Source organism: Lissotriton helveticus, chromosome 4_1 (genome assembly GCF_964261635.1).
Source record: "Lissotriton helveticus chromosome 4_1, aLisHel1.1, whole genome shotgun sequence".
Classification (NCBI taxonomy): Eukaryota; Metazoa; Chordata; class Amphibia; order Caudata; family Salamandridae; genus Lissotriton; species Lissotriton helveticus.
In genome coordinates, this window is record NC_136063.1 from 509,518,802 (window position 1) to 509,539,415 (window position 20,614).

The window sequence follows — 20,614 nt, forward strand, 5'->3', positions numbered from 1 at the left end:
GGTATGTTAAAGCCAATTACTCCACCTGTTATTGTGCATCAACCCCACAGTAAAGAGTTAAACCAGACTCCACATGTGTCTCCATCAAAGATTGGACAGGGGACAGGTACGACCCCTTCTCCCCCTATAAGTAACTGTGGAAGTATGGGAAGGGATCGACATAGCCCACTCAATAATGAGGTAGCAAACATAGAGTGTTCCAATAGATACTTGCCACTAGAGGTTAATGAGGATGAACTCCATGATGATGACCCAGTAAATGAAGTCGTAACTCGTTCTATAGGTCTGTGTTTGCCAGAGGAAGTCTTGCAGAATGCTATAGACCCTACCTACAAACTGGTACAGGTTCTTTATGAAAAACTTAACACTGTCCAAGAAGAGGTCACAGCAATCAAAAGAATGATTGAGACACATACAAGCCATCTTCCTCCGGACCCAGGGACAGCAGTTGCTGATCCTGGGGTTAATATGCTTATGGGGAAGAAATCTGGCCCCCTAATTTAGGAAAGTGGGTACCAAAACCACCAGATAGAATTACTGAACATCAATACACAAACAAGGTTGTTAAAGGAAGCTCTCATCTATCTCAAAGATTGAATATGAAACCCTTGGAAACTGGAGGGTTTCCTGAGAGACCGAAACCTCCTGAATTCCCACAGTCTTTAAACAGAGCGAGTGTAATGAGGCCAGCTGTTATTGGGGATCAAGACAGGTACGCAAGTAGGTACCTGGATAACCAACACCCACCGAGTCCTGGGAAGAGGGCATCTAGTGCGGGAAGGCAACCTGGTACAAAGGAGGAAAACCATAGAGCGAACCAGAGCCGCCATATTCTACATAGTGATGAGCAAAAATTACATAGTGTATACTTAACTAATGTACCGAGGCTAGCCCCTAATCATAGAGAAGACAGGGAGTCTCTTGTGAACAAAGTAACACATTGGTTCAGGAAGGAAAGGCAAAGTCGCTCGATCATCAGATCTGATATAAAAAATGTGGAAAGGATTACTCAGGATACAGGGAATCTAGATGACATAATGGTATCCTTCTGGCCAAAAAGACATCCCTGAGAATGTAATCATTATGAATTTAAGATCCCATCTCCTTTTTAAATCAAAAACTAGTATTAGACAGTGTAGAACAGAGGGAAACATTGATCCCAACCAATTTTCTAACCGACAGTGCTACAGCGACTTAGAAGCAATAGATTGACTATCTCAAGCTTCATGCACGCAACTTGAAGCGAATGAAGTAGCTCAATCCACCCCACAAACAAATTGGCACCTACAATCTACTGATTATCCTGAAGTGTCTCTCTCTTGTGTAGACCACCGGCCTGAGGGTAACCTATTGGTTGCCAGTGAGTCTATGGATGGGCCAATTCTTTCTTCCAGTATTTGCCCCCAAACTGAACCATATATGGATTATGCAACTAATCAAAATAGCCCCGACCTCCCAGTTCAGTACTTACCCAAATGTAGACTAAAGATGGTATCTTGGAACATAGCCGGGCTAGCAAGGAAATTGCAAGAACCGGACTGGCAGATATATACTGACTCCTTTGATATTTGTTTTTTTCAAGAATCATGGGCCAGGGAACCTTTATTTAAACTTGGCTACAGGACATACAGTTAAAGGCACGCCAATCAGTTAGAGGAAGACCTTCTGGAGGCCTACTAATTTGGATAATAAAACAATATAAATGCTTCTGTAGATATTGTTCCTACTGGTACTGATGATATCTTGGGTCTTAGTCTTAAATTTCCAAACAACTACCAGATGTATTTGTTTAATATATATATAAGACCGAGAGAACCGTCGCAGGAGTCAGCAATTATCACCCTGCTAGAGGATGTCCTCGACACCGTCCATTCTAAAGATCTTGTTATACTCTGAGGCGACTTCAATTGTTGCTACGAGCCATTACAGGGAGTAAGCATGATCATCGAAGAACAAGACCTAGCAATGGGTATCCCCTTACTGGAGACAGATGAAATGATGAGACCCTCTGTCTCTGCATTACAACAGTTTAATTTTACTATTGAGAAGGGATTAAGATCATGTAATGGCAGAAGCCAGTTAGATCCCAAATGTTCACACACCTTTTCAAGAGGGTTATCTTCCTCCCGAATTGATTACATTATGATAAGTATTTGTTATTGGGACCTCATCCAGGCATTCAAGGTAGATAGCAGTAGAAAGGAAAGTGATCATTTCCCTTTGTGTTTAGATCTCTTAGGGAATCCTTTCATGCTACACTCTACCCCTCAGTTAGTTAGGGTCCCAGATGTGATCCACCAACCACAGGTTTCTAATAATAGGAGAGCACTAAAGTGGCCATCTATCTTGGCCAATACTGAGCTTCTAACACATGTCTATAACATCTTTGCTGATTTAGTATTACATTTTTTAGAAAGGTGCTCTAGTGGCCTAATGATAACCCAAACCCATCAAATGTTGATGGAGAGTATAAAACCCCACTTAACTAATCCTGCCTCTGGAAACACCAAACAGAAAACCAAGTCTGGGCACTCTAATATATGGTTTGATTCTGATTGCGCCCTTGCTAAGCGAAATCTAGCTAAGGCCCTGGACACAAAAAACATAGGGGCATATTATCAAGGGATTTATCTCCGCTTTTCTGGCTTTAAAAACCAAGAAAGCGGAGATAAAATTATCTCCCTATTACCTAGCTGTCGCTAACACCAGTTAGCGACAGCTAGTAGGAGATAGCGACCATCTTGGGCCCCGCTTTGCATGTCAGCGATATTTATCACTAATGATATGCAAAGTGGGCGTGCCAAGATGTTAGCAACTGGAAACAGTCGCTAACATCCCTATCTCCTATTACCAACTTTTGGAGATATTCGGGCTAAGCGCGAATATCTCCAAAAGCTAACACCTGCCCTGAGCAGTTCTTAGCCATGTTATCCAATGGGAGGTGGATAACCTGGCTAAGAGCATTCGCTCGGTAATGCATGAATATCGCTCACTTTACAGCGATATTCATGCATTTCGGCCGATTTTTATCGCTTAGGAGATAAACCTTGATAATAGCAAGGCTCCTAAGCGATAAAAATCACCGCAACACGGCGATAAAATTATTGCCGCTAAGCCAACATAGCGATAATTATCGCTAGTTGTTGGTAATATGCCCCATAGTTTTAATTAGGGAAGCGAGGGGATCTAAGATGGCCGACGGAGCAGAGGTGCTTTGAGGAGCGCCGGGGGTAAGGGATAGCTAATAGCTGCATATCCCTAATAATCCCAGCCATTGTGCCCATCTACCGTAACTAGCACCGCAACAAGGGAACAAGAGACCTCTGGGAAAGTTTTGCACAACTTTTACCTAAGTAGGTCGAAGATTCGAGACGAGTCACTCTCCAGCCCCATGCAGCTGCTTCAGGTCGGGTTGAAGAGTAGATCCTCACTAGGGCACCGGAGCCATCAGGATTGTCGCCATAACAGCGGGAGTCACTGGAGCTTCACCGCCATCGAGAGTGACCCCTGGAGCCACCGGAGCCTGCGCGGGTGACCCCCCTCTCTTCGGGAGTCACTGGAATACCGCCGCCATCGTCAGTGAGCCCCGGATTCGTCGGAGCCATCGGGAGTGTCCCCCCCACATATTTATTTATTTATTTATTTATGCATTTTTATATAGCGCGGACTTTCCCCGAAGGTGTCAGAGCGCTTTACAATAGGAACAGAACTGATACATGAGAAAATTACATGTGAAGAAAATACAAAAGCAAACGTTACATTAAATGAAGCAAAATTGACAATTGTGAGCCAGCAAAATACAAGAGGTAAATGACAATCGTGTGCCAACAAAATACAAGAGGTAGCAAACGGTGCATTACAAAAGTGACAATCGTGAGCCAACAAAATACAAGAGGTAGCAAACGGTGCATTACAGGAGGAAAAAGTGACGTGTGCCGGTTACAAAAGAGTACAAAATAAACATAAAGGTATAATACTGCAATATAAGGAGGACACTCAAGCACAAGAACAAACGTTACGTAGGTACTGGTGGCACTTGTGCAGGTATCGAAAACAACCAAATGTAAGAGGTAGAAAACAGTCTGTTACAAGAAAAAGCGACGGGTGCATGTTACACACGAGTACAAAACATAGGTAGAAGGAAAATACTGCAAAAAATGGCAGACTCTCAAACCACAGGAACACACTGGGAAGACACTTCCATAGTCAAGTTAGTAGATTAACAAAATGGAAGGGTTTTCTTTAGATAATAGAGAGGGCATGGATTACATTTGGAAGTGTCTTTGAAGGAGGAGAACTTTGAGGTCAGATTTGAAGGCCTGGGAGGAGGTGGTGGTCCGGAGCTGAGGCGGAAGTGAGTTCCAGGTTCTCACTGCGGTGCTGGAAAAGGATTGGGCCATTGATCTTTCCTTCTTGAAAGTGGGAGGTTCAAGCAGTAGATTTTCCGCATTTCGTGATGGTCTAGAGCCTCCAGAGAGTTTCAGTTTATTCACCAGGTAGCGCGGGGAGGAGGAGTGCAAGGTTTTGTGGGTGATGCAGGCAGTCTTGTAGATAGCTCTAGCCTCGATGGGAAGCCAGCGGAGGGTGGATAGCATGGGAGTGATGTGGTCGCTTCTTTTGGCCCCAAAAATGAAACGAGCTGCTGAATGGAGAACAGACTTAAGGGGGGACAGGTGGGATTTGGGGAGGCCAGTCAGAAGAGAATTGCAGTAGTCCAGTCTGGAGAGGACCAGCGATTGTACCAGGGTTTTAAGGTCATGCTCCGGGAAGAAGTGACGACTCCCCCAAAGAAGGCGCAATTGGTATCGGGCAGACTTTGCAATTGAATTAATATGGGAAAGTAGATTGAGTTTTGTGTCGAGTATGACACCAAGGGATTTTGCGCTGTCAACAATGATGGGTTTATTGTTCAGCAGATTCATCTGGTCCATCCATGATTGAACCGGGGGAGGAGAAAGTGAGGAGGAGAGGAGGAGGAATTCAGTTTTGGAGGGATTCAGAATCAGTTGATGTGTTGACATCCAGTTTTGAATGGAGTCGAGGGTAGAGCTAAGGATGGAGAGATCGTGAGTGGAGGCAACCTTGAGGTTGATTTGAGTGTCGTCTGCGTAGAGATGATAGTTGACCCCAGATTTACTTAGGAGATTTCCCAGAGGTTCCAAGTAGAGATTGAACAATGTGGGTGCAAGAATAGAGCCTTGGGGAACACCTTGACCCACTTCCGAAGGAGATGAAAGACTGTCCGCTATTTTGATCATTTGGGATCTATCAGAGAGGAAAGACGCAAACCATTTCAGCACAGTGCCCTCCATGCCCATTCTCTGTTGAAGAGTGTTGAGGAGGGTGTTGTGATTGACAGTGTCGAAGGCTGCCGAAAGGTCGAGGAGAATTAGAAGACAAGACCCCCCGAGTCTAGTATTCGGAGCGCGTCATCGATCACTTGCAGCAGGGCAGTTTCAGTGCTGCAGTTTTGGATGAAGCCGGACTGAAAATTGTCAAGAAGATCATTGTCCATGATATGACGAGAGAGTTGTTTCGCAACACATCTTTCTGTGATCTTCGCAAGAAAGGGTAGGTTAGTGATAGGGCGGAAGTTGTTGAGGTCATTCGCATCCGCAGTGGGTTTTTTAAGCAGAGGGGTGACCTGCCCAGTTTTGAAGGGAACAGGAAGGGAGCCTTGACAGAGTGAGAGGTTGACCAGAGTGGTCCAATAGGGAAGAGAATGGGTATAGAAGTCAATGGCAATGGCACTAGGGATGGGGTCGAGCGAGTGGTTGGAGGGCTTAGTTTCGAGGATGCACTTGAGGAGGACATCTTCAGAGATGGGGTTGAAGTTCTGCCAAATGACTAGTGGATTTGCGCTCCTCTGGAGGGGTAGGATGAGCGACCTGAGCCACAAGTGATTTCACTTTTTCGTCAAAGAATACAGCGAAATCCGCAGCTTTCTTTGTAGAATCCTCCAATTTGGAGGTTGGGGGAGCGAAGTTGGTATTCTTGATGAGATCAAATAGTTTTTTGGGTCTATTTTTGGCTGAGTCAAGGAGGGTTCTGAAGTGTGATGCTTTCCCCAGGAAGATGTGCTTGTGGTATTTGGATCTTGCTGAACGAAGTGTAGCCAAATTATCGGTGGAGGGTGCTTGCCTCCATTGTTTCTCCAGGATTCTTAGGTGCTTCCTCTCTTCATATAGGGATTTGTTGAACCAGGGTGCTGAGGGAATGGGCCGTTTCTTTTTGCTTTGGAGAGGAGCAACGCTATTGATTTCGACTGCAAGGACTGAGAGGCATTGTGAGGTGAGATCGTCAACATCTAGGTTCGGGTCTAGCCTTGGAAGTGACAGCAAAGCTGATTCACATAGGGAAACAGTGTCAATGTTTTTAGCATCACGGAACCAGGAGGTAGCCCTCTTAGGTTGGCCAAGAGTTATAGAGTGAGCTAGGTGAAGAGAGAATGGGATGAGGAGGTGGTCAGACCAGTCTACGTGAATAGGGGTAGCGATAGAAAGCATGTCTGCTTTAGAAATCACAAGGTCCAGGATTGAGCCCTTAGAGTGTGTTGATTCTGTGCAGTGTTGGATAAGATCGTTTGTAGAGAGGAAGGTGGCCAGCAAGTTCGCAGAAGAGTCATGCAGGGAGCCCCAGTGGAGATTGAAGTCACCCACGAAGGTCTGATTGTCACTTTGTGCGTATTGGCCGCTGATGAAGTCCGTGAGTTCCACCATAAACGAAGGGCCGCTGCCAGGTGGGCGGTATATGACATGGAATCTGAGGGGTGAGCGGTGGTGTATTTGAAGCTCAAGAGATAGACATTCAAAAGTGCGGAAGGTGCTGATGGGAAAAGCCTTGAGTTGATGGGAGTTTCTAAAGATGACTGCAACACCTCCCCCAACTTTGATAGGTCTGTCACATAGGGAGACACTGGATCATCGCTACCAGCGACTGGGACCCCCGGAGTCGCAGGAGCCATCGGGACGGTCCCCCTCACATCGGGAGTCAACGGAGCATCACCGCCATCGGAGTGTGACCCCTGGAGTCGCCGGAGCCCGCGGGGTGTCCCCCTTCACACAAGGAGTATACGGAGCGTCGCCGTCATCGCCGGTGGCCCATGCAAGCACCGGAACCATCGTGGGGGTCCCCCCCGCATTGTGGGAGTCGCCGGAGCACTGCCGCCATTAGCACAGCTGGAGATCCCGTGAGACCCCTTGGGGCTGCCCGCCCGGGATATTGCCGCGACTGTCGTCCAAATCGTCGTATTGCCCCAGGAGCCTACAGCTACATTATCTCCTTTTTTTGTGTATATCGCCTCGCAAAGGCACATGATGTCCGGCCCCTGTTGACTGCAAGATGCATTAGCCTCTTCGCCTGCTTGCAGAAGTTGGATTACAGACTCGACGCACGATCCTGAAAGGAGGAGAGTTAGTGAGGACCTCTGCGTATGTAAGTAAAGGTATGGGATCAGTTCAGTTCTCAGCCTATTAGGGGAGTGAATCCCTGATTGCACAGACCTACCTAGTTTGGTGAAGCCATTTGACCGTATAAGCATTTAAAATGGCTCCCAATTAATCTACAATTTCTTCGGTACAACTGCCTTGCAAAGAGATGACCCTAAAGGAATGGGAAACCCCATTTTATCATGATCACCACAGCTGCTTCGACTGGGTGACTAAAACGGCAGCCATCTTGTAACGGCTAATGTCTATGCTATCAACACCTTATTATCAGACAGGCCTTAGTCTCTTAAGATTTGACAGCCACCCTTCACGTTTAGTTAAATTGCCCTATTTATAGTTTCTACTCAACTTACCATCCAACAAAACTGCTGACGTCCTGCAACAACTTACTTCTAATTGAGAATTTACCACTTTCTTATAACCTCATGGAAACCGGTGCTTGATGTTCTGTTGTGTCCTACGATCGATCCCCCATGTTGCAGAGGAAGATTCACTCCATGGCGGGACCGAACATGATACTAGATGGCAACAGCGCATACTCTATTCAATACCCACCTAATCTGTCGAAAACTGCCTCTAAAACCTTCAAGCACAATCTACTCAGAAAACAACCTGATACCTTGTTCCTAGATCCCTCCTTTAATGTCAAAAAAGGCACCATACTCAATAGCCGAATATATGACATTAGCCCGCATAAAAACATTCCGCATACCATCATCCCGCAAAAATAATCCCGCAAGTACTATTAGTCCGCAAACTAAGAGATCGCAAACTTTTAAAACGAATATACCTTTAGCACGCATGCCTTTAAAACGAAAAGGCATGCATGTTAAAGGTATACTTGTTGTAAAAGTAGTAAAGGTAAGTAACAGTACCCTACCCTACCTTACACTACACTCTAATGTAGTACCCCTGCACCACCCACCCTTGACACACAGTCCATTACCTACATTTACACTACCCAGCATGACCCCCAACACTACCATAAAGCACTTTACTTCCCTACACAAACACTACAACACTGCCTTAATACACTACAACCAGCATGACCCTACACAAACACTACAATACTACCCTAAACCACTACACCCCAGCATGACCCTACACTACACAAACACTACAACACTACCCTACACCCTAAAACACTTCACCCCAGCATGACCCTACACTACACAAACACTACAACACTACCCTAAACCCTAAAACACTACCCCCAGCATGACCCTACACTACACAAACACTACAACACTACCCTAAACCCTAAAACACTACACCCAGCATGACCCTACACTACGTAAACACTACAACACTACCCTAAACCCTAAAACACTACACCCCAGCATGACCCTACACTACACAAACACTAAAACACTACCCTAAATCCTAAAACACTACACCCAGCATGACCCTACACTACAACACTACCCTAAACCCTATAACACTTCCCCTAGCATGACCCTACACTACAACACTACCCAAAACCCTAAAATACTACCCCCAGCATGACCCTACACTACAACACTACCCAAAACCCTAAAACACTACCCCCAGCATGACCCTACACTACAACACTACCCAAAACCCTAAACCACTAAACCCAGCATGACCCTACACTACACAAACACTACAACACTACCCTAAACCCTAAAACACTACACCCCAGCATAACCCTACACTACACAAACACTACAACACTACCCTAAACCCTAAAACACTACACCCCAGCATGACCCTACACTACGCAAACACTACAACACTACCCTAAACCCTAAAACACTACACCCAGCATGACCCTACACTACGCAAACACTACAACACTACCCTAAACCCTAAAACACTACACCCCAGCATGACCCTAGACTACACAAACACTACAACACTACCCTAAACCCTAAAACACCACCCCTCCATGACCCTACACTACAACACTACCCAAAACCCTAAAACACTACACCCCAGCATGACCCTACACTACACAAACACTACAACACTACCCTAACCCCTATAACACTGCCTCCAGCACGACCCTACATTAAACAACCACCACAACTCTACACGACACTAACACAACACTACACTACACAATCACTACCCCAGCACGACCCCCACCCCTTAAAAATAACCCAAACCCACTTACCTCTCTCATCGTCGTGGTTTACAACGCAAATGTATTTACCATACATGCCTTTACAACGTATTTCGTTGTAAAGGCATGCGTGATAAAAGCACATGCGTTGTAAAAAAATGCGGGATGATGGTATGCGGGGTCAATGACCTTGAGGTATCATAGTATGCGGCCTAAAAGTCCGCTGGATAAAAAATGCGGGATAATGGCTGCAAACCTCAATAGCCTCATATTTTTCACAAGAAAAATTGCAAAATGGCGACTGACCTTTTCCAAGTTATTAATCATCCAGGAACATAAAAATATCCCTTACGGAACTAGGATTAGTACGACTACCTCGCAAAACTTCAGATCTACACTGAACATTACATCCTACAAAAACGGCACCGTGCTCATTCAAGCATCTAACAAGGATCTAGAACTATTTGATAATTACTTCCTCACCCTAAAAACCCACACCACCACCACTCTTAGCGTCTCGCAGGACCTTACCACTCTTACTACGCCTTCATCTACGGATGATCAACGACCCCCTACTCTACTCAGAACTGCGGCTAGTAGCATTAGCTCTAGCAACCATCATCATCACAGCGTTTTAAATTGCCAGACCAGCAACCCTCTGTCTGCTCCCCAGGGTCCAACCTCCACCCCCTCAGCCTACCATGAAGACCAACGTCCGACTACCCGACCCAAAACCACTGTTAATAGCACTAACATTTCCCATCAACGCGGTGCTTTAAAAAGCCAGCCCGTCAACCCACCCAAGTTAACTCTTCATCTAACACCCTTCCCCAGCCTATCAGCGCCTTCGGAAGAACTTCGGCCCATGCCGCCTCCTACATTTGCTGAAAATAGTGGTAGCAACTCCCCACACATCGCACACACATTACCAACTCCCTCCTCTAGAATTAGCATGAGCAACCACATTTATGCCCCCCTATCAACACCCTATCTCAGTTCCCCCCGCCCCATCAAGATTCTCTTAAAACACAGACTGACGTCACCGTCCGAAACTTATAAAACGTTATCCTTGAAATTAGAAACATCCTACACCTCGCTGCTGAAAACTCTCTGTCCACACTTAAACAGCTCGAAAAATCCCTAGGTACTGGCAAGAAGGGGATAAAAACTATCCCACTACCTCTATCGGATCGATTCTTGCGCACTTGCAGACCCTACAATAACATATCTGACAGTGATATCCTATCACTTCTTCAGCAATATGATACCGTGGCCAGTCCTACTTCTATTAAAGAAGAATACGCTATACTCCCAGTCCCTAGCGACCCAAGGCGAACTTCTCATCCAAGGCCTAGAGGAATAAACTTGAATAATCTTCAATCATTAACCGAACACGTAGAGATCCCTGAGCCAATTGTAAAGAGCGCTGCAAACGTGCTCACATGTCTTCTACTGAATTGCCGGTCAGCACCAAAACACGCATCGGACATCGCAGACCTTGCCCTCAACGGCAAAATTGACATAATCATCCTCACAGAAACTTGGATTAAGGAGTCTTCCTCCCCTTGCCTAGATCTTCATGTCCCACAAGATCATTAGATTAGACAGAACGCACAAGACAGGCGGAGGATTAGCCTGCATACATCGGTCTGACATCGCCATCTCGAAATTTCATGCGTAACCTCTTGTCTCCTGAATACTTGGGGATTTCTGTTAATCCCTCTAGTACCCACTCCTACAAACTACACATTCGTTACCATCCTCCAGGGTCTAATGCTGAATTCACTGAACATCTGATGGAAATTTTTACCTCAAACGTTTCCCCTCACTCCAAAGACATTTACCTAGGTGACTTCAATCTTCACTGGGACAACCTCCTGGACAAGCAGGTTAACGCCCTTAAAACCTTCCTATCAGATCATTCCCTGACCCAAGTCATTGCAAAGCCGACTCACTCAAAGGGTGCTACTCTTGATTGGATCATATCTAATCAAAATACTATTGACTTGCTCGCGGTTGTGCCATGTGACTGGTCAGACCACCACATTATCACCTTCCAAATTGCATCTGCCACCAAGAAAATCTTCCCACAACAATGTAAGCATAAACAGTGGATAAGAGACACTAAAAACATCGACTGGAACAGCCTAGCCACGCACTGTGAGAAGGTTCTTACTCCCCCCAATAGCGGATTAGACGTCAATGACCTCACAGCTCACTACAACTCCGTAATGACTGAAGTTTTCGAGCAAGCCGCTCCACCAAAACTCAAAAGGATTCGGGAAAAAGACAATAATCCATGGTTCAGCGAAGCATTAAATGAAGAAGTAAGCTCAGATCAGCGGAAAGGAAATGGAGGCTACATCCCTCCCCTAATCAGCTTAATCTGCTCCATAAATCAAGAAACTACTACAATAAAAGTATCCTACAATCAGAAAGAGACTTTCACAGATCAGAACTTCACAAGGCCAAAAATAGACCAAAGAAACTCTTTGAAATTCTAAAGCAACAATCTAACAAATTAGCTCCTAACATCGAAATCGCAGCTGAGCAGTGTAGAATTTTCCTCATATTTCTCTGTTAAAACTAACTCTTTGCAACTCGAACTTAGTGCTGCAGCACTCAATTCAGCCACCCCTAAGAGCAATCAAGTCAATATGCCTGCTATGCTTGAGTTACCACAGCCCAAAAATAACTCTCTCTGGGCCACGTTTAAACTCTACGATCTCAATGAAATCACCAATATTATTGCAAAGACTAAACTTAACAACCACTTCAACAACCCTGTCCCCTCGAACTATTTACCCCACCTCTTCCATATCATCTCTCCTCTTTGGACCAATATCATCAATGCCTCACTAACACAAGGTCACATCCCAGATTGCTTAAAAACAGGACAAGTTACCCCCATCCTTAAAAAACCTACTGCAGTTAACTCCGACCCCAACAACTTCCGACCAATAACCAATATTCCCATGCTAGCCAAGGTCTTGGAAAAATATGTTCAGCAACAACTAAACCAACACATTTCGAACTTCAATCTACTGAATAGGCACCAATCGGGTTTCAGGCCCGGCATAGCACAGAAACAGCCATTCTACATATAGTGGATGACGCCTTGCAAGCCCTGGACCGCAACAAAACCTATCTGCTAGTTTTACTCGACCTCTCCTCAGCCTTCGATACGGTCAACCACAACAAACTACTAAGAAGACTAGAACACAGGATGGGTTTGTCTGGTAAAGTCCTTCAGTGGTTCGAATCCTTCCTGGAAAACAGAACGCAATCCTTCTTGATCAACAACAAGCTCTCAGCTTCCTCCCTTAACCTACTGGGAGTTCCTCAAGGCTCCACACTATCGCCCATGCTATTCAACCTATACGTAGAACCACTCACCGAGCTACTTCAACAGGATAACATATCGTTCCACATGTACGCGGATGACACCCAACTGTATATCAAGATCTCCTCTATTGAAGATATAAGGTCAATAAATACAGCCCTTGAAAAGACAGTCTATAGGCTATTGACCAACTTCCTCAAGCTAAACTCGCAAAAAAATGAGTTTCTCCTAATCTCCCCCCCTAAGAACGCCACTGAGACAAAGGAATGGATCAAAACTATCACGGCGTTGAACTGTACGCCAACAGTAGTGGACTCCTCCATATCACGAGGAGTCACTCTAGATAAGAACCTGAATATGCACAACCATGTCAACTTACTGGCTAAAAATGCCCGCTTCCATCTCAGCTATCTCAGAAAAATGAAACCATTTCTTGAGAACGCGGACCTCAAAGCTGCCGTCCAATCCTTAGTTATTTCCAGACTTGAGTACGGTTGTTCCACCCTCGCGGGACTTCCCAAACTTTCAACCGCTCCTCTAAAACCCTGTCTCAACGCTGCAGCAAGACTTATAACAGGATCCAGGAAATTTGACCACATATCGCCACACCTGAAAGCCCTCAACTGTCTACCCTACGAAGCTTGAATTCACCTAACGATGGCTTGCATCACACACAAGGTGCTGCACCACAACACACCTCAGTACCTAGCCCAAAAACTCAGCCTATCTGTAGGAAACAGACATTCTAGGAGTGGAAATATTCTACTTCTGAAACCCTCACGTTTCAAAAAGTCTAAAACCTCCAACAGAGCATTCTCGGGGGCAGCCCCAAGAATTTGGAACTCCCTTCCAGCACACATCAGAAAAATCTCCTCTATCCCTCTCTTCGAAAAGGAAACAACATCATTCCTGATTAGCAAATTCCTACCTTAAACCTGTTTTCTTGTTGGTTGAACACTCTAATCATTGCTGCCTCAAGAACTTATGACCCACACGAACTTGAATGATCTTTTTATTGTCTTTCAGAATAAGCTTTCTTATTGTTGTTACTCCTTGTTACTTATTTTGAATGTTCCCATTTTCATTGTTTCTCAGTACGCCCTATGTGAAGCGCTCTGATACCCTAGCGTGGGTCTGGTTCGCGCTATATACAACTCTAAAAATTAATAAATAAATAAATAATGTTCAGAAAGTTGCACGTAGGAGGTGGGAAGACGATAATTGGGAGGAATTGCTATTAGCTTCTAAAAGAGGTGATCAATTCCTGTTTTGTAAAATGATCGTGAATGGCACCAGGCAAACATCCCGGCCCAAGATTATAACCTGGATCCTAAGTCCTTGTATAATCATTTTGCCCACCTTTATGCAGCTCCGGTCCAAACAAATCAAATTTCCTTAGTTACTGTTGACACATTCATGTTATCTAATCAAGCTCCCTCTCTTCAGTTTAGCATGGTAGATACAATGAGGGCAATTGCTGCTATAAAACCTTCTAATTAGAACCCAAAGGAGATAGGTCTATGAAAACGTGGTTAAGGCTAGACCCTTTATTAAGCATACAACATGAAAATTGCCTCAACCACTCTTACTTGAACGAAAAAACGTTTTCAGGTTAGAAAAATATTTATTACATCCCAACCAGGCATGCTTATTCAATGCCAATTATTTTTAAATTTTAGAAATATATTTTAACATCAATAGACAGAAATAAGGACTGTACATTCAATTTATATACAAATGGTTTGATACACATAGAAACAAAACAGTGTCAAAATAATATTTGAACTTCCAACATCCTACAAAAAAATTAATACATAACAAAAAGCAAATATCACATACATATAGAATCAATGAATGAAAAAATCGAAAGAATAGGGAATAGAGAACAACTGAATGACTCAAAATTGATAATATCTGAACTGGCCAAGCCTATTATTGTTTATTGATAATGCTCTATTCCACCAAAGCTGCTTTTTCTAACCTGAAAACGTTTTTTCGTTCAAGTAAGAGTGGTTGAGGCAATTTTCATGTTGTATGCTTAATAAAACCTTCTAAAGCACCCAGTCCTGATAAGATCCCGAGATATCTATTTAAACATGAGACAGATGTTTGGGCCCCTTACATAAATCTCCTTTGTAATGGTATTGCCAATGTTCAGCCCATTCCTGACTCATGGAATGGAGCGGAGATCGTTCCAATTCACAAGAAAGGCACCAGGGACGATCCCGCAAATTATAGACCTATCAGCCTTTTAGACATACTACAAAAGGTTTACGCAAAACACATTCTAGATAGGCTAAATGATTGGATTATAGATAACAATGTGCTCTCTTCTTGCCAAGGTGGTTTTAGGAGGAAAACAAGTACCATAGACCAAGTCTTGAGGTCAATAATTATCTCATGGAAATATACAAGGTTGCGTCATGGGCACTGGTGCGTACGTGGCCTTCATAGATTTGAAGGCCACGTTTGATTCTATTCCTACAGACCGTCTTTGGGCCTGCCTTTTACAGTGAGGGGTCCCGAGTAATATTATACTACAGTTAGTTAGGTTGCACTAGAATACATACGCAAAAGTGCGATGGGGGAAAGCGGGAAAATTGACCGAAGAGATACCTGTAAAAAGGGGTGTGCACCAGGGCTGTGTCCTGGCGCCAACCCTGTTTCTCCTGTACGTTAACGACATATCTGAGGCCCTTAAAAAGCTAATATTGGTTCCCCGAAATTGGGAGGCGAACATATTTGTGCACTAACTTTTGCTGACAATACCATCCTGCTATCTCAAACATCAAGGGGCCTCCAAAACCTCCTGAATGCGTTGGATGGTATTGTAGACAGAAGGGGCTTGAAATTAATCCTATAAAAACTAAGTATATGACCATCAGTCCCTATAAATGTTTTAAAAACAAAATGGAGTTCGTTTGGAGCGTGTTTCAAATGTCTTATACCTGGGGGTGACTATTGATTCTAAACTTTCATGGAACCCCAGATTGCGAAATCTAAATCTCTTCTTAATCAAAACGCAGCTCCAATTGTAAAAAAACCTTTTTTCAACAACATCGAAGGTAATCACCCCCGCATTATTAGTTTATAAATCTAGGCCCAATCGGCTGCCCTATATGGCTCAGAGTCATGGGACGGGGGCCCTCTTGCCTCAAACTTTAGGGGAGAACATTCCCATGGTTGATCCTTATCCTTAGGTGGTTTTTGGGTCTGGGCTTGAGCAGGTATTGGGAATACCCGGAGCAGCTCACCCCTGACTCAAAACAGGAATGCAAAATCATCTTCTGGAACTTTATTGAGCAGAGTGTTGTATTAAACCCTAGTCATGGTTCACTTACTAACCAGTTCTTAAGTTTTAAAATAAGCCCGTCCTTTGAACCTTTCCTGGATGAGATTGAGCCCCTACTAGCTAAAATACTGTACCTAAAATTTAGATATGGCACGTTGCAAATTAAGAAATTCACATCCAGGTGGGGAAAAAAGGTTGGTGAGGAAAATGATTCAACATGCACTGAGTGCTCCCTTGGAAGAGAAGAAGATACTGCTCATGTTTTATTTTTTTGCACACTTTATGAAATTCCAAGGAAAAAATGGATACGACACTTGGGTAGGAAAATTCGCATTAGGCAGTATGTTGAAATGTTGAGTATCCTCAAAACAGATACCTCCAGATTGGTTGCATTTGGAACAAGCAGATTTTTATTGGCACCCAACTTCATTAGATTAAAGCGAGGTTTCAAGTTTTAATAAGTGAGGGAATATGCCAAAGTATGATGTTAGGGTCTTGCTCAAGAATCGTTATTTTATTTAACTTTGTCTGTATATTTTGGCACCGAATATCTTGTACCTAAAAGCCAACATTTACATTAATGATGAAATACCGTGAGGCATATGCACTTTATGCATTTAGGATCCTGTTAATGACCTGCTACCTATATTCATCCCGAGGTTGAACAGTAATGTATGGAGGAACCATGAATTCAAAGTGTTGTAATAATTAAGAGATTGCAGGTTTATATAAACACTCATTAATATGCTGCTAAAATTAACAAAATTGCACTTTATGTATGTGAATGCTAGACAATTGCACTTTATCAATTATTGTAAACCTTGTTAAAATACTGTATTCCATATACATTGTGTTTTAAGTGGTATAAAGCTGTATGGTATTTATATATTTTTAATGAAAATTAGATGTTTTATTTGCTTTGATGATTCTGTGAATCGAATAAAGATGCTATAATAATAATAAAAAAACACACAACGAATAAAAGATGCACCCAAATAAAATGGAATGTAAGAACTGAGACATAAACTAGTCTTCATGGGTCCAGTGGTTGACCTCCTGTTTGCCCTCTCCAGGGACACTAAAAATAGAAGAATTCCTGGCTCCAAAAGGATCCTGCAGGAGCCCTGGTTGAGAGAGATCGGGTGACCTAAGTACCACTCCTGAGAACAAGAGTGTTTCAAGAGTGACCAGGAGGAACTTTCCCTGCAGTAGGAGAAAAATGTGAAAGTAGTCTTTTTCTACCGACAAAGGAGAAGGACAAGGTCCTGAGGATTCCCCAAGGAGGGTCCACCCTGGATGAACAAGAAAACCAAGCTTATCCATATCCAAGCTTTTTGCTGCACATAAAAGTGGTTCAGTGAGACCTTGTGGTAAAGATATCCAGCTTTGTGGGTCCTTCCCAGCTATAGCTTTCAGCATTGCTCCACTTATGGATTTAAGAACCAATGAAGTGACTAATGGCCCAATTTATATCTTCGCTGTAAGCATACTCCATCGCATAAGATAATGGTCTACCTGTCCGATTTAGATGTGGGCGCACTGTCATTTTAATCACGATGGAGACTACTCTGTTACCTCTATGATTAAACCCCTCAGACAGCCCTGTGGAGTAAGGGCTATTTTGGCGGAGCCCCGCCCCAAAGAGCTAAATTCATTGGCAGTGCCTGCCAATGCTTTATAAATGACTGCCACCTTGGAGCCATTTATATATCTGATGGGCGGACGCTCCACCAGGGTGATGGAGTAATTTACTCTGTTGCCCTGGCAGAACAACAATACGTTTGACAGGAATTAAATTGCCCCCAAGTCTGATGCTAAAATCCTGGACCAAAACAGGTTGCAAAGCAATCTTGGAACTGTAAAATCCAACTCTGTTCTGCCTGGAGCATTTGATGCCAAAAACAACCACTCCAAGAGGGTCTCAATGATGATGTATCCAACTTCGAGGGACCCATGCCTGATTTAGCTTCGGGATTTGCATTTATGAAAGACTCTGAGCTCCAAAATGTAGACTAAGCCCCAAGGTAAAAATCATTACTGGTGCTATCAATTTGTCAATATGGTTCCATGATGAAATATCGATTACTAAAACATCGACCTACAAAAATATCACCACAAATACATCGTCTACAAAAATATCGTCACCATATACTTAAACAAGAAATTACACAAATATCGATTTTTTTTATCGACTACTCTAATATCGTTAACAATTATATCGACTACATAAATATCGACTACTACATTATCGACTATCTTTAAAATAACATTACCTTCTACACTAATATCGACTACACAAATATCGACTACCTTTCTACTTATATTAATATACAAAAAATATCGTCATTTTCTTTATAACCTTATATACACATTACCTTTCTATTATTCACTTTTTCATAATAATTAAAAATCAAAATAAGCTTTTCTAACATATATGTATATACACTATGTATGTTTTATTTATATATAATAATAAAAAGATACATTAGTAATATAAAGGATGTATGACGTTACAACGCATACTTTTACAACGCATACCTTTGCAACGAAATTTTTACAACACAAATACTAATACAACGCATGAATTTACAACGCATGTTTTTACAACGCAGGTACCTTTACATCGCATACCATTACAACGTAAGTATTGGTAAGTATATATTAATTTTGTTAATATAAATTAATTGAAAAAAATAAATTGTAAATTAATTTAATATAAATTCATTTCATTTAAAAAAAAATTAATTTATATATAATTTTATTATTTTCTATCCTGTACTCCTGTACCCCAAAAACTCAAAACTGACCCTGAACCCTAAAAATACCCCTTTACCCAAAAACTGAAAACTGACCCTGAACCCTAAAAATAGCCCTTTACCCAAAAACTGAAAACTGACCCTGAACCCTAAAAATACCCCTTTACCCAAAAACTGATAACTGACCCTGAAGCCTAAAAATACCCCTTTACCCAAAAACTGAAAACTGACCGTGAACCCTAAAAATACCCCTTTACCCAAAAACTGAAAACTGACCCTGAAGCCTAAAAATACCCCTTTACCCAAAAACTGAAAACTGACCCTGAACCCTAAAAATACCCCTTTACCCAAAAACTGAAAACTGACCCTGAACCCTAAAAATACCCCTTTACCCAAAAACTGAAAAGTGACCCTGAACCCTAAAAGTACCCCTTTACCCAAAAACTAAAAACTGACCCTGAACACTAAAAATACCCCTTTACCCAAAAACATAAAACTGACCCTGAAGCCTAAAAATAGCCCTTTACCCAAAAACTGAAAACTGACCCTGAACCCTAAAAATACCCCTTTACCCAAAAACAGAAAACTGACCCTGAAGCCTAAAAATAGCCCTTTACCCAAAAACTGAAAACTGACCCTGAACCCTAAAAATACCCCTTTACCCAAAAACTGATAACTGACCCTGAAGCCTAAAAATACCCCTTTACCCAAAAACTGAAAACTGACCCTGAACCCTAAAAATACCCCTTTACCCAAAAACTGAAAACTGACCCTGGACCCTAAAAATACCCCTTTACCCAAAAACTGAAAACTGACCCTGAACACTAAAAATACCCCTTTACCCAAAAACTGAAAACTGACCCTGAACACCAAAAATACCCCTTTACCCAAAAAATTAAAACTGACCCTGAACCCTAAAAATACCCCTTTACCCAAAAACTGAAAACTGACCCTGAACACTAAAAATACCCCTTTACCCAAAAACTAAAAACTGACCATGAACACCAAAAATACCCCTTTACCCAAAAAATTAAAACTAACCCTGAACACTAAAAATACCCCTTCACCCAAAAACGCTAAACTGACCCTGAACCCTAAATATACCCCTTAAAAAAAACCAAACATATTACATTTTAAATATAATTATATACTTACAAATACTTACGTTGTAATGGTATGCGTTGTAAAGGTACCTACGTTGTAAAAACATGCGTTGTAAATACATACGTTGTAATGGTTTTAGCGTTGTAAAAGTTACGTTGTAAAGGTGGTAAACCAATATAAACATTACCAAACACTATCATACACTCTTATCGGATTACTTTAAATAACATTTCACTAATTTTAACATTGTAATAAATATTTACCATTAAAATAAAACACATATAATACATTTTGTAATTAAAATCGAAAACAATTATTGATGCTACAAACTCTTTACAAATTAACAGCTTTCAAATTCAAACTAATGTTCTCAGCCAATGAATTTAAAATATATGTAATTGAACCAATCAAATATAACAATTAATTAACTCACTACTATAAAGACAATTACGGACTTAACTTAATTTACCATTTTTTGGCCAAACTTGGATGAAAACGGTTACTTTGCTGAAAACAAGAGAATACACACCTACTACAACGACTACAACACAGCATACTAAAAATCAAGTAAGTGAAGTCCCATTT